The sequence below is a fragment of the Mycteria americana genome, unplaced genomic scaffold (genome assembly GCF_035582795.1).
Source record: "Mycteria americana isolate JAX WOST 10 ecotype Jacksonville Zoo and Gardens unplaced genomic scaffold, USCA_MyAme_1.0 Scaffold_48, whole genome shotgun sequence".
In the NCBI taxonomy this organism is placed as follows: Eukaryota; Metazoa; Chordata; class Aves; order Ciconiiformes; family Ciconiidae; genus Mycteria; species Mycteria americana.
This window is the reverse complement of record NW_027445634.1, coordinates 228913-240960: the sequence shown is the minus strand read 5'-3', so window position 1 is coordinate 240960 and position 12048 is coordinate 228913.

Genomic DNA, 12048 nt, shown 5'->3' with positions numbered 1-12048 from the left:
ACCAGGTAGAGCTTTCAGTGCTGGCAGCTTTCATGTGGGCGCAATCGCTGGACGTTTCAAATTTGGCAGCCGGGCTCTACCAGAGTCACATAGGCATTGTTGCTTCATAACCAACCAAGGCTTTTGCGCAGCGCGAATGTCTGTGCAGCAGAGAATGCAGTTCCAAGGGACAGTGAAAACCAGGTAGAGCTTTCAGTGCTGGCAGCTTTCGTGTGGGCGCAATCGGTGGACGTTTCAAATTTGGCAGCCGGTCTCTGCCAGAGTCACATAGGCATTGTTGCGTCATAAACAACCAAGGCTTTTGCAGAGCGCGAATGTCTGTGCGGCAGCGAATGCAGGTCCAAGGGACAGTAAAATCCAGGTAGAGCTTTCAGTGCTGGCAGCTTTCGTGTGGGCGCAATCAGTGGACATTTCAAATTTGGCAGCGGGCTGTGCGAGAGTCACATAGGCATTGTTGCATCATAACCAACCAAGGCTTGCGCAGAGCGCGAATGTCTGTGCGGCAGCGAATGCAGTTCCAAGGGACAGTGAAAACCAGGTAGAGCTTTCAGTGCTGGCAGCTTTCGTGTCGGCGCAATCAGTGGACATTTCAAATTTGGCAGCGGGCTGTGCGAGAGTCACATAGGCATTGTTGCATCATACCCAACCAAGGCTTTTGCAGAGCGCGAAAGTCTGTGCGGCAGCTAATGCAGTTCCAAGGGACAGTAAAATCCAGGTAGAGCTTTCAGCGCTGGCAGCTTTCGTGAGGGCGCAATCGGTGGACGTTTCAAATTTGGCAGCCGGGCTCTGCAAGACTCACTTAGGCATTGTTGCATCATAACCAACCAAGGCTTTTGCAGAGCGTGAATGTGTGTGCGGCAGCGAATGCAGTTCCAATGGACTGTGAAAACCAGGTAGAGCTTTCAGTGCTAGCAGCTTTCGTGTGGGTGCAATCGCTGGACGTTTCAAATTTGGCAGCGGGCTGTGCGAGAGTCACATAGGCATTGTTGCATCATACCCAACCAAGGCTTTTGCAGAGCGCGACTGTCTGTGCGGCAGCGAATGCAGTTCCAAGGGACAGTGAAAACCAGGTAGAGCTTTCAGTGCTGGCAGCTTTCGTGTGGGCGCAATCGGTGTACATTTCAAATTTGGCAGCGGGCTGTGCGAGAGTCACATAGGCATTGTTGCATCATACCCAACCAAGGCTTTTGCAGAGCGCGAATGTCTGTGCGGCAGCGAATGCAGTTCCAAGGGACAGTGAAAACCAGGTAGAGCTTTCAGTGCTGGCAGCTTTCGTGTGGGCGCAATCTCTGGACGTTTCGAATTTGGCAGACGGGCTCTGCGAGAGTCACGTAGGTATTGTTGCTTCATAACCAACCAAGGCTTTTGCGGACCGCGAATGTCTCTGCGGCAGCGAATGCAGTTCCAAGGGACAGTGAAAACCAGGTAGAGCTTTCAGTGCTGGCAGCTATCATGTGGGCGCAATCGCTGGATGTTTCAAATTTGGCAGCGGCCTCTGCGAGAGTCATATAGGCATTGTTGCATCATACCCAACCAAGGCTTTTGCAGAGCGCGAATGTCTGTGCGGCAGCGAATGCAGTTCCAAGGGACAGTGAAAACCAGGTAGAGCTTTCAGCGCTGGCAGCTTTCGTGAGGGCGCAATCGGTGTACATTTCAAATTTGGCAGCGGGCTGTGCGAGAGTCACATAGGCATTGTTGCATCATAACCAACCAAGGCTTTTGCGGACCGTGAATGTCTGTGCGGCAGCGAATGCAGTTCCAAGGGACAGTGAAAACCAGGTAGAGCTTTCAGTGCTGGCAGCTTTCGTGTGGGCGCAATCGCTGGACGTTTCAAATTTGGCAGCGGGCTGTGCGAGAGTCACATAGGCATTGTTGCATCATAACCAACCAAGGCTTGCGCAGAGCGCGAATGTCTGTGCGGCAGCGAATGCAGTTCCAAGGGACAGTGAAAACCAGGTAGAGCTTTCACTGCTGGCAGCTTTCGTGTGGGCGCAATCGCTGGACGTTTCAAATTTGGCAGCGGGCTCTGCGAGAGTCACATAGGCATTGTTGCATCATAACCAACCAAGGCTTGCGCAGAGCGCGAATGTCTGTGCGGCAGCGAATGCAGTTCCAAGGGACAGTGAAAACCAGGTAGAGCTTTCAGTGCTGGCAGCTTTCGTGTGGGCGCAATCGCTGGACGTTTCAAATTTGGCAGCGGGCTGTGCGAGAGTCACATAGGCATTGTTGCATCATAACCAACCAAGACTTGCGCAGAGCGCGAATGTCTGTGCGGCAGCGAATGCAGTTCCAAGGGACAGTGAAAACCAGGTAGAGCTTTCAGTGCTGGCAGCTTTCGTGTGGGCGCAATCGCTGGACGTTTCAAATTTGGCAGCCGCTCTCTGCCAGAGTCACATAGGCATTGTTGCGTCATAACCAACCAAGGTTTTTGCAGAGCGCGAATGTCTGTGCGGCATCGAATGCAGTTCCAAGGGACAGTGAAATCCAGGTAGAGCTTTCAGCGCTGGCAGCTTTCGTGAGGGCGCAATCGGTGTACATTTCAAATTTGGCAGCCGGGCTCTGCGAGAGTCACATAGGCATTGTTGCATCATAACCAACCAAGACTTTTGCAGAGCGCGAATGTCTGTGCGGCAGCGAATGCAGTTCCAAGGGACAGTGAAAACCAGGTAGAGCTTTCAGTGCTGGCAGCTTTCGTGTGGGTGCAATCGCTGGACGTTTCAAATTTGGCAGCGGGCTGTGCGAGAGTCACATAGGCATTGTTGCATCATACCCAACCAAGGCTTTTGCAGAGCGCGAATGTCTGTGCGGCAGCGAATGCAGTTCCAAGGGACAGTGAAAACCAGGTAGAGCTTTCAGTGCTGGCAGCTTTCGTGAGGGCGCAATCGGTGTACATTTCAAATTTGGCAGCCATGCTTTGCGAGAGTCACATAGGCATTGTTGCATCATAACCAACCAAGGCTTTTGCGGACCGCGAATGTCTGTGCGGCAGCGAATGCAGTTCCAAGGGACAGTGAAAACCAGGTAGAGCTTTCAGTGCTGGCAGCTTTCGGATGGGCGCAATCAGTGGACGTTTCGAATTTGGCAGACGGGCTCTGCCAGAGTCACATAGGTATTGTTTCATCATAACCAACCAAGGATTTTGCGCAGCGCGAATGTCTGTGCGGCAGCGAATGCAGTTCCAAGGGACAGTTAAAACCAGGTAGAGCTTTCAGTGCTGGCAGCTTTCGTGAGGGCGCAATCGCTGGACGTTTCAAATTTGGCAGCCGGTCTCTGCCAGAGTCACATAGGCATTGTTGCGTCATAACCAACCAAGGCTTGCGCAGAGCGCGAATGTCTGTGCGGCAGCGAATGCAGTTCCAAGGGACAGTGAAAACCAGGTAGAGCTTTCACTGCTGGCAGCTTTCGTGTGGGCGCAATCGCTGGACGTTTCAAATTTGGCAGCGGGCTCTGCCAGAGTCACATAGGAATTGTTGCATCATAACCAACCAAGGCTTGCGCAGAGTGCGAATGTCTGTGCGGCAGCGAATGCAGTTCCAGGGGACAGTGAAAACCAGGTAGAGCTTTCAGTGCTGGCAGCTTTCGTGTGGGCGCAATCAGTGGACGTTTCAAATTTGGCAGCGGGCTGTGCGAGAGTTACATAGGCATTGTTGCATCATACCCAACCAAGGCTTGCGCAGAGCGCGAATGTCTGTGCGGCAGCGAATGCAGTTCCAAGGGACAGTGAAAACCAGGTAGAGCTTTCAGTGCTGGCAGCTTTCCTGTGGGCGCAATCGCTGGACGTTTGAAATTTGGCAGCCGGGCTCTGCGAGAGTCACATAGGCATTGTTGCTTCATAACCAACCAAGGCTTTTGCGCAGCGCAAATGTCTGTGCAGCAGCGAATGCAGTTCCAAGGGACAGTGAAAACCAGGTAGAGCTTTCACTGCTGGCAGCTTTCGTGTGGGCGCAATCGCTGGACGTTTCAAATTTGGCAGCGGGCTGTGCGAGAGTCACATAGGCATTGTTGCATCATACCCAACCAAGGCTTGCGCAGAGCGCGAATGTCTGTGCGGCAGCGAATGCAGTTACAAGGGACAGTGAAAACCAGGTAGAGCTTTCACTGCTGGCAGCTTTCGTGTGGGCGCAATCGCTGGACGTTTCAAATTTGGCAGCGGGCTGTGCGAGAGTCACATAGGCATTGTTGCATCATAACCAACCAAGGCTTGCGCAGAGCGCGAATGTCTGTGCGGCAGCGAATGCAGTTCCAAGGGACAGTGAAAACCAGGTAGAGCTTTCAGTGCTGGCAGCTTTCGTGTGGGCGCAATCAGTGAACGTTTCAAATTTGGCAGCCGGGTTCTGCGAGAGTCACATAGGCATTGTTGCATCATAACCAACCAAGACTTGCGCAGAGCGCGAATGTCTGTGCGGCAGCGAATGCAGTTCCAAGGGACTGTGAAATCCAGGTAGAGCTTTCAGTGCTGGCAGCTTTCGTGTGGGTGCAATCGCTGGACGTTTCAAATTTGACAGCCGGTCTCTGCCAGAGTCACATAGGCATTGTTGCGTCATACCCAACCAAGGCTTTTGCAGAGCGCGAATGTCTGTGCGGCATCGAATGCAGTTCCAAGGGACAGTGAAATCCAGGTAGAGCTTTCAGCGCTGGCAGCTTTCGTGAGGGCGCAATCGGTGTACATTTCAAATTTGGCAGCCATGCTCTGCGAGAGTCACATAGGCATTGTTGCATCATAACCAACCAAGGCTTTTGCGGACCGCGAATGTCTGTGCGGCAACGAATGCAGTTCCAAGGGACAGTGAAAACCAGGGAGAGCTTTCAGTGCTGGCAGCTTTCGTGTGGGCGCAATCAGTGGCCATTTCAAATTTGGCAGCGGGCTGTGCGAGAGTCACATAGGCATTGTTGCATCATAACCAACCAAGGCTTTTGCAGAGTGCGAATGTCTGTGCGGCAGCGAATGCAGTTCCAAGGGACAGTGAAAACCAGGTAGAGCTTTCAGTGCTGGCAGCTTTCGGATGGGCGCAATCAGTGGACGTTTCGAATTTGGCAGACTGGCTCTGCCAGAGTCACTTAGGCATTGTTGCTTCATAACCAACCAAGGCTTTTGCGGACCGCGAATGTCTGTACTGCAGCGAATGCAGTTCCAAGGGACAGTGAAAACCAGGTAGAGCTTTCAGTGCTGGCATCTTTCGTGTGGGCGCAATCGCTGGACGTTTCAAATTTGGCAGCGGGCTCTGCGAGGGTCACATAGGCATTGTTGCATCATAACCAACCAAGGCTTGCGCAGAGCGCGAATGTCTGTGCGGCAGCGAATGCAGTTCCAAGGGACAGTGAAAACCAGGTAGAGCTTTCAGTGCTGGCAGCTTTCGTGTGGGCGCAATCAGTGGACGTTTCAAATTTGGCACCGGGCTGTGCGAGAGTCACATAGGCATTGTTGCATCATACCCAACCAAGGCTTGCGCAGAGCGCGAATGTCTGTGCGGCAGCGAATGCAGTTCCAAGGGACAGTGAAAACCAGGTAGAGCTTTCAGTGCTGGCAGCTTTCCTGTGGGCGCAATCGCTGGACGTTTCAAATTTGGCAGCCGGGCTCTGCCAGAGTCACTTAGGCATTGTTGCTTCATAACCAACCAAGGCTTTTGCGGACCGCGAATGTCTCTGCGGCAGCGAATGCAGTTCCAAGGGACAGTGAAAACCAGGTAGAGCTTTTAGTGCTGGCAGCTTTCGTGTGGGCGCAATCGCTGGACGTTTCAAATTTGGCAGCCGGTCTCTGCCAGAGTCACATAGGCATTGTTGCATCATACCCAACCAAGGCTTTTGCAGAGCGCGAATGTCTGTGCGGCAGCGAATGCAGTTCCAAGGGACAGAGAAATCCAGGTAGACCTTTCAGTGCTGGCAGCTTTTGTGTGGGCGCAATCGCTGGACGTTTCAAATTTGGCAGCCGGGCTCTGCGAGAGTCACATAGGCATTGTTGCATCATACCCAACCAAGGCTTTTGCAGAGCGCGAATGTCTGTGCGGCAGCGAATGCAGTTCCAAGGGACAGTGAAAACCAGGTAGACCTTTCAGTGCTGGCAGCTTTCGTGTGGGCGCAATCGCTGGACGTTTCAATTTTGGCATCCGGGCTCTGCGAGAGTCACATAGGTATTGTTGCTTCATAACCAACCAAGGCTTTTGCAGAGCGCGAATGTCTGTGCAGCAGCGAATGCAGTTCCAAGGGACAGTGAAAACCAGGTAGAGCTTTCAGTGCTGGCAGCTATCATGTGGGCGCAATCGCTGGACGTTTCAAATTTGGCAGCCGGGCTCTGCCAGAATCACATAGGCATTGTTGCATCATAACCAACGAAGACTTTTGCAGAAAGCGAATGTCTGTGCGGCAGCGAATGCAGTTCCAAGGGACAGTGAAAACCAGGTAGAGCTTTCAGTGCTGGCAGCTTTCCTGTGGGCGCAATCGCTGGACGTTTCAAATTTGGCAGCGGGCTGTGCGAGAGTCACATAGGCATTGTTGCATCATACCCAACCAAGGCTTTTGCAGAGCGCGAATGTCTGTGCGGCAGCGAATGCAGTTCCAAGGGACAGTGAAAACCAGGTAGAGCTTTCAGTGCTGGCAGCTTTCGTGTGGGCGCAATCGGTGGACGTTTCAAATTTGGCAGCCCGGCTCTGCGAGAGTCACATAGGCATTGTTGCATCATAACCAACCAAGGTTTTTGCGGACCGCGAATGTCTGTGCGGCAGCGAATGCAGTTCCAAGGGACAGTGAAAACCAGGTAGAGCTTTCAGTGCTGGCAGCTTGCGTGTGGGCGCAATCGCTGGACGTTTCAAATTTCGCAGCCGGTCTCTGCCAGAGTCACATAGGCATTGTTGCGTCACACCCAACCAAGGCTTGCGCAGAGCGCGAATGTCTGTGCGGCAGCGAATGCAGTTCCAAGGGACAGTGAAAACCAGGTAGAGCTTTCAGTGCTGGCAGCTTTCATGTGGGCGCAATCGGTGTACATTTCAAATTTGGCAGCGAGCTGTGCGAGAGTCACATAGGCATTGTTGCATCATACCCAACCAAGGCTTTTGCAGAGCGCGAATGTCTGTGCGGCAGCGGATGCAGTTCCAAGGGACAGTGAAAACCAGGTAGAGCTTTCAGTGCTGGCAGCTATCATGTGGGCGCAATCGCTGGACTTTTCAAATTTGGCAGCCGGGCTCTGCCAGAGTCACATAGGCATTGTTGCATCATAACCAAACAAGACTTTTGCAGAAAGCGAATGTCTGTGCGGCAGCGAATGCAGTTCCAAGGGACAGTGAAAACCAGGTAGAGCTTTCAGTGCTGGCAGCTTTCGTGAGGGCGCAATCGGTGTACATTTCAAATTTGGCAGCCATGCTTTGCGAGAGTCACATAGGCATTGTTGCATCATAACCAACCAAGGCTTTTGCGGACCGCGAATGTCTGTGCGGCAGCGAATGCAGTTCCAAGGGACAGTGAAAACCAGGTAGAGCTTTCAGTGCTGGCAGCTTTCGGATGGGCGCAATCAGTGGACGTTTCGAATTTGGCAGACGGGCTCTGCCAGAGTCACATAGGTATTGTTTCATCATAACCAACCAAGGATTTTGCGCAGCGCGAATGTCTGTGCGGCAGCGAATGCAGTTCCAAGGGACAGTTAAAACCAGGTAGAGCTTTCAGTGCTGGCAGCTTTCGTGAGGGCGCAATCGCTGGACGTTTCAAATTTGGCAGCCGGTCTCTGCCAGAGTCACATAGGCATTGTTGCGTCATAACCAACCAAGGCTTGCGCAGAGCGCGAATGTCTGTGCGGCAGCGAATGCAGTTCCAGGGGACAGTGAAAACCAGGTAGAGCTTTCAGTGTTGGCAGCTTTCGTGTGGGCGCAATCAGTGGACGTTTCAGATTTGGCAGCGGGCTGTGCGAGAGTTACATAGGCATTGTTGCATCATACCCAACCAAGGCTTGCGCAGAGCGCGAATGTCTGTGCGGCAGCGAATGCAGTTCCAAGGGACAGTGAAAACCAGGTAGAGCTTTCAGCGCTGGCAGCTTTCGTGAGGGCGCAATCGGTGTACATTTCAAATTTGGCAGCCATGCTCTGCGAGAGTCACATAGGCATTGTTGCATCATAACCAACCAAGGCTTTTGCGGACCGCGAATGTCTGTGCGGCAACGAATGCAGTTCCAAGGGACAGTGAAAACCAGGGAGAGCTTTCAGTGCTGGCAGCTTTCGTGTGGGCGCAATCAGTGGACATTTCAAATTTGGCAGCCCGGCTCTGCGAGAGTCACATAGGCATTGTTGCATCATAACCAACCAAGGCTTTTGCAGAGTGCGAATGTCTGTGCGGCAGCGAATGCAGTTCCAAGGGACAGTGAAAACCAGGTAGAGCTTTCAGTGCTGGCAGCTTTCGGATGGGCGCAATCAGTGGACGTTTCGAATTTGGCAGACTGGCTCTGCCAGAGTCACTTAGGCATTGTTGCTTCATAACCAACCAAGGCTTTTGCGGACCGCGAATGTCTGTGCTGCAGCGAATGCAGTTCCAAGGGACAGTGAAAACCAGGTAGAGCTTTCAGTGCTAGCAGCTTTCGTGTGGGCGCAATCAGTGGACGTTTCAAATTTGGCAGCGGGCTGTGCGAGAGTCACATAGGCATTGTTGCATCATACCCAACCAAGGCTTTTGCAGAGCGCGACTGTCTGTGCGGCAGCGAATGCAGTTCCAAGGGACAGTGAAAACCAGGTAGAGCTTTCAGTGCTGGCAGCTTTCGTGTGGGCGCAATCGGTGTACATTTCAAATTTGGCAGCGGGCTGTGCGAGAGTCACATAGGCATTGTTGCATCATACCCAACCAAGGCTTTTGCAGAGCGCGAATGTCTGTGCGGCAGCGAATGCAGTTCCAAGGGACAGTGAAAACCAGGTAGAGCTTTCAGTGCTGGCAGCTTTCGTGTGGGCGCAATCTCTGGACGTTTCGAATTTGGCAGACGGGCTCTGCGAGAGTCACGTAGGTATTGTTGCTTCATAACCAACCAAGGCTTTTGCGGACCGCGAATGTCTCTGCGGCAGCGAATGCAGTTCCAAGGGACAGTGAAAACCAGGTAGAGCTTTCAGTGCTGGCAGCTATCATGTGGGCGCAATCGCTGGATGTTTCAAATTTGGCAGCGGCCTCTGCGAGAGTCATATAGGCATTGTTGCATCATACCCAACCAAGGCTTTTGCAGAGCGCGAATGTCTGTGAGGCAGCGAATGCAGTTCCAAGGGACAGTGAAAACCAGGTAGAGCTTTCAGCGCTGGCAGCTTTCGTGAGGGCGCAATCGGTGTACATTTCAAATTTGGCAGCGGGCTGTGCGAGAGTCACATAGGCATTGTTGCATCATAACCAACCAAGGCTTTTGAGGACCGTGAATGTCTGTGCGGCAGCGAATGCAGTTCCAAGGGACAGTGAAAACCAGGTAGAGCTTTCAGTGCTGGCAGCTTTCGTGTGGGCGCAATCGCTGGACGTTTCAAATTTGGCAGCGGGCTGTGCGAGAGTCACATAGGCATTGTTGCATCATAACCAACCAAGGCTTGCGCAGAGCGCGAATGTCTGTGCGGCAGCAAATGCAGTTCCAAGGGACAGTGAAAACCAGGTAGAGCTTTCACTGCTGGCAGCTTTCGTGTGGGCGCAATCGCTGGACGTTTCAAATTTGGCAGCGGGCTCTGCGAGAGTCACATAGGCATTGTTGCATCATAACCAACCAAGGCTTGCGCAGAGCGCGAATGTCTGTGCGGCAGCGAATGCAGTTCCAAGGGACAGTGAAAACCAGGTAGAGCTTTCAGTGCTGGCAGCTTTCGTGTGGGCGCAATCAGTGGACGTTTCAAATTTGGCAGCGGGCTGTGCGAGAGTCACATAGGCATTGTTGCATCATAACCAACCAAGGCTTGCGCAGAGCGCGAATGTCTGTGCGGCAGCGAATGCAGTTCCAAGGGACAGTGAAAACCAGGTAGAGCTTTCAGTGCTGGCAGCTTTCGTGTGGGCGCAATCGCTGGACGTTTCAAATTTGGCAGCCGGTCTCTGCCAGAGTCACATAGGCATTGTTGCGTCATAACCAACCAAGGTTTTTGCAGAGCGCGAATGTCTGTGCGGCATCGAATGCAGTTCCAAGGGACAGTGAAATCCAGGTAGAGCTTTCAGCGCTGGCAGCTTTCGTGAGGGCGCAATCGGTGTACATTTCAAATTTGGCAGCCGGGCTCTGCGAGAGTCACATAGGCATTGTTGCATCATAACCAACCAAGACTTTTGCAGAGCGCGAATGTCTGTGCGGCAGCGAATGCAGTTCCAAGGGACAGTGAAAACCAGGTAGAGCTTTCAGTGCTGGCAGCTTTTGTGAGGGCGCAATCGGTGTACATTTCAAATTTGGCAGCCATGCTTTGCGAGAGTCACATAGGCATTGTTGCATCATAACCAACCAAGGCTTTTGCGGACCGCGAATGTCTGTGCGGCAGCGAATGCAGTTCCAAGGGACAGTGAAAACCAGGTAGAGCTTTCAGTGCTGGCAGCTTTCGGATGGGCGCAATCAGTGGACGTTTCGAATTTGGCAGACGGGCTCTACCAGAGTCACATAGGCATTGTTTCATCATAACCAACCAAGGATTTTGCGCAGCGCGAATGTCTGTGCGGCAGCGAATGCAGTTCCAAGGGACAGTTAAAACCAGGTAGAGCTTTCAGTGCTGGCAGCTTTCGTGAGGGCGCAATCGCTGGACGTTTCAAATTTGGCAGCCGGTCTCTGCCAGAGTCACATAGGCATTGTTGCGTCATAACCAACCAAGGCTTGCGCAGAGCGCGAATGTCTGTGCGGCAGCGAATGCAGTTCCAAGGGACAGTGAAAACCAGGTAGAGCTTTCACTGCTGGCAGCTTTCGTGTGGGCGCAATCGCTGGACGTTTCAAATTTGGCAGCGGGCTCTGCCAGAGTCACATAGGAATTGTTGCATCATAACCAACCAAGGCTTGCGCAGAGTGCGAATGTCTGTGCGGCAGCGAATGCAGTTCCAGGGGACAGTGAAAACCAGGTAGAGCTTTCAGTGCTGGCAGCTTTCGTGTGGGCGCAATCAGTGGACGTTTCAAATTTGGCAGCGGGCTGTGCGAGAGTTACATAGGCATTGTTGCATCATACCCAACCAAGGCTTGCGCAGAGCGCGAATGTCTGTGCGGCAGCGAATGCAGTTCCAAGGGACAGTGAAAACCAGGTAGAGCTTTCAGCGCTGGCAGCTTTCGTGAGGGCGCAATCGGTGTACATTTCAAATTTGGCAGCCATGCTCTGCGAGAGTCACATAGGCATTGTTGCATCATAACCAACCAAGGCTTTTGCGGACCGCGAATGTCTGTGCGGCAACGAATGCAGTTCCAAGGGACAGTGAAAACCAGGGAGAGCTTTCAGTGCTGGCAGCTTTCGTGTGGGCGCAATCAGTGGACATTTCAAATTTGGCAGCCCGGCTCTGCGAGAGTCACATAGGCATTGTTGCATCATAACCAACCAAGGCTTTTGCAGAGTGCGAATGTCTGTGCGGCAGCGAATGCAGTTCCAAGGGACAGTGAAAACCAGGTAGAGCTTTCAGTGCTGGCAGCTTTCGGATGGGCGCAATCAGTGGACGTTTCGAATTTGGCAGACTGGCTCTGCCAGAGTCACTTAGGCATTGTTGCTTCATAACCAACCAAGGCTTTTGCGGACCGCGAATGTCTGTGCTGCAGCGAATGCAGTTCCAAGGGACAGTGAAAACCAGGTAGAGCTTTCAGTGCTGGCATCTTTCGTGTGGGCGCAATCGCTGGACGTTCCAAATTTGGCAGCGGGCTCTGCGAGGGTCACATAGGCATTGTTGCATCATAACCAACCAAGGCTTGCGCAGAGCGCGAATGTCTGTGCGGCAGCGAATGCAGTTCCAAGGGACAGTGAAAACCAGGTAGAGCTTTCAGTGCTGGCAGCTTTCGTGTGGGCGCAATCAGTGGACGTTTCAAATTTGGCAGCGGGCTGTGCGAGAGTCACATAGGCATTGTTGCATCATACCCAACCAAGGCTTGCGCAGAGCGCGAATGTCTGTGCGGCAGCG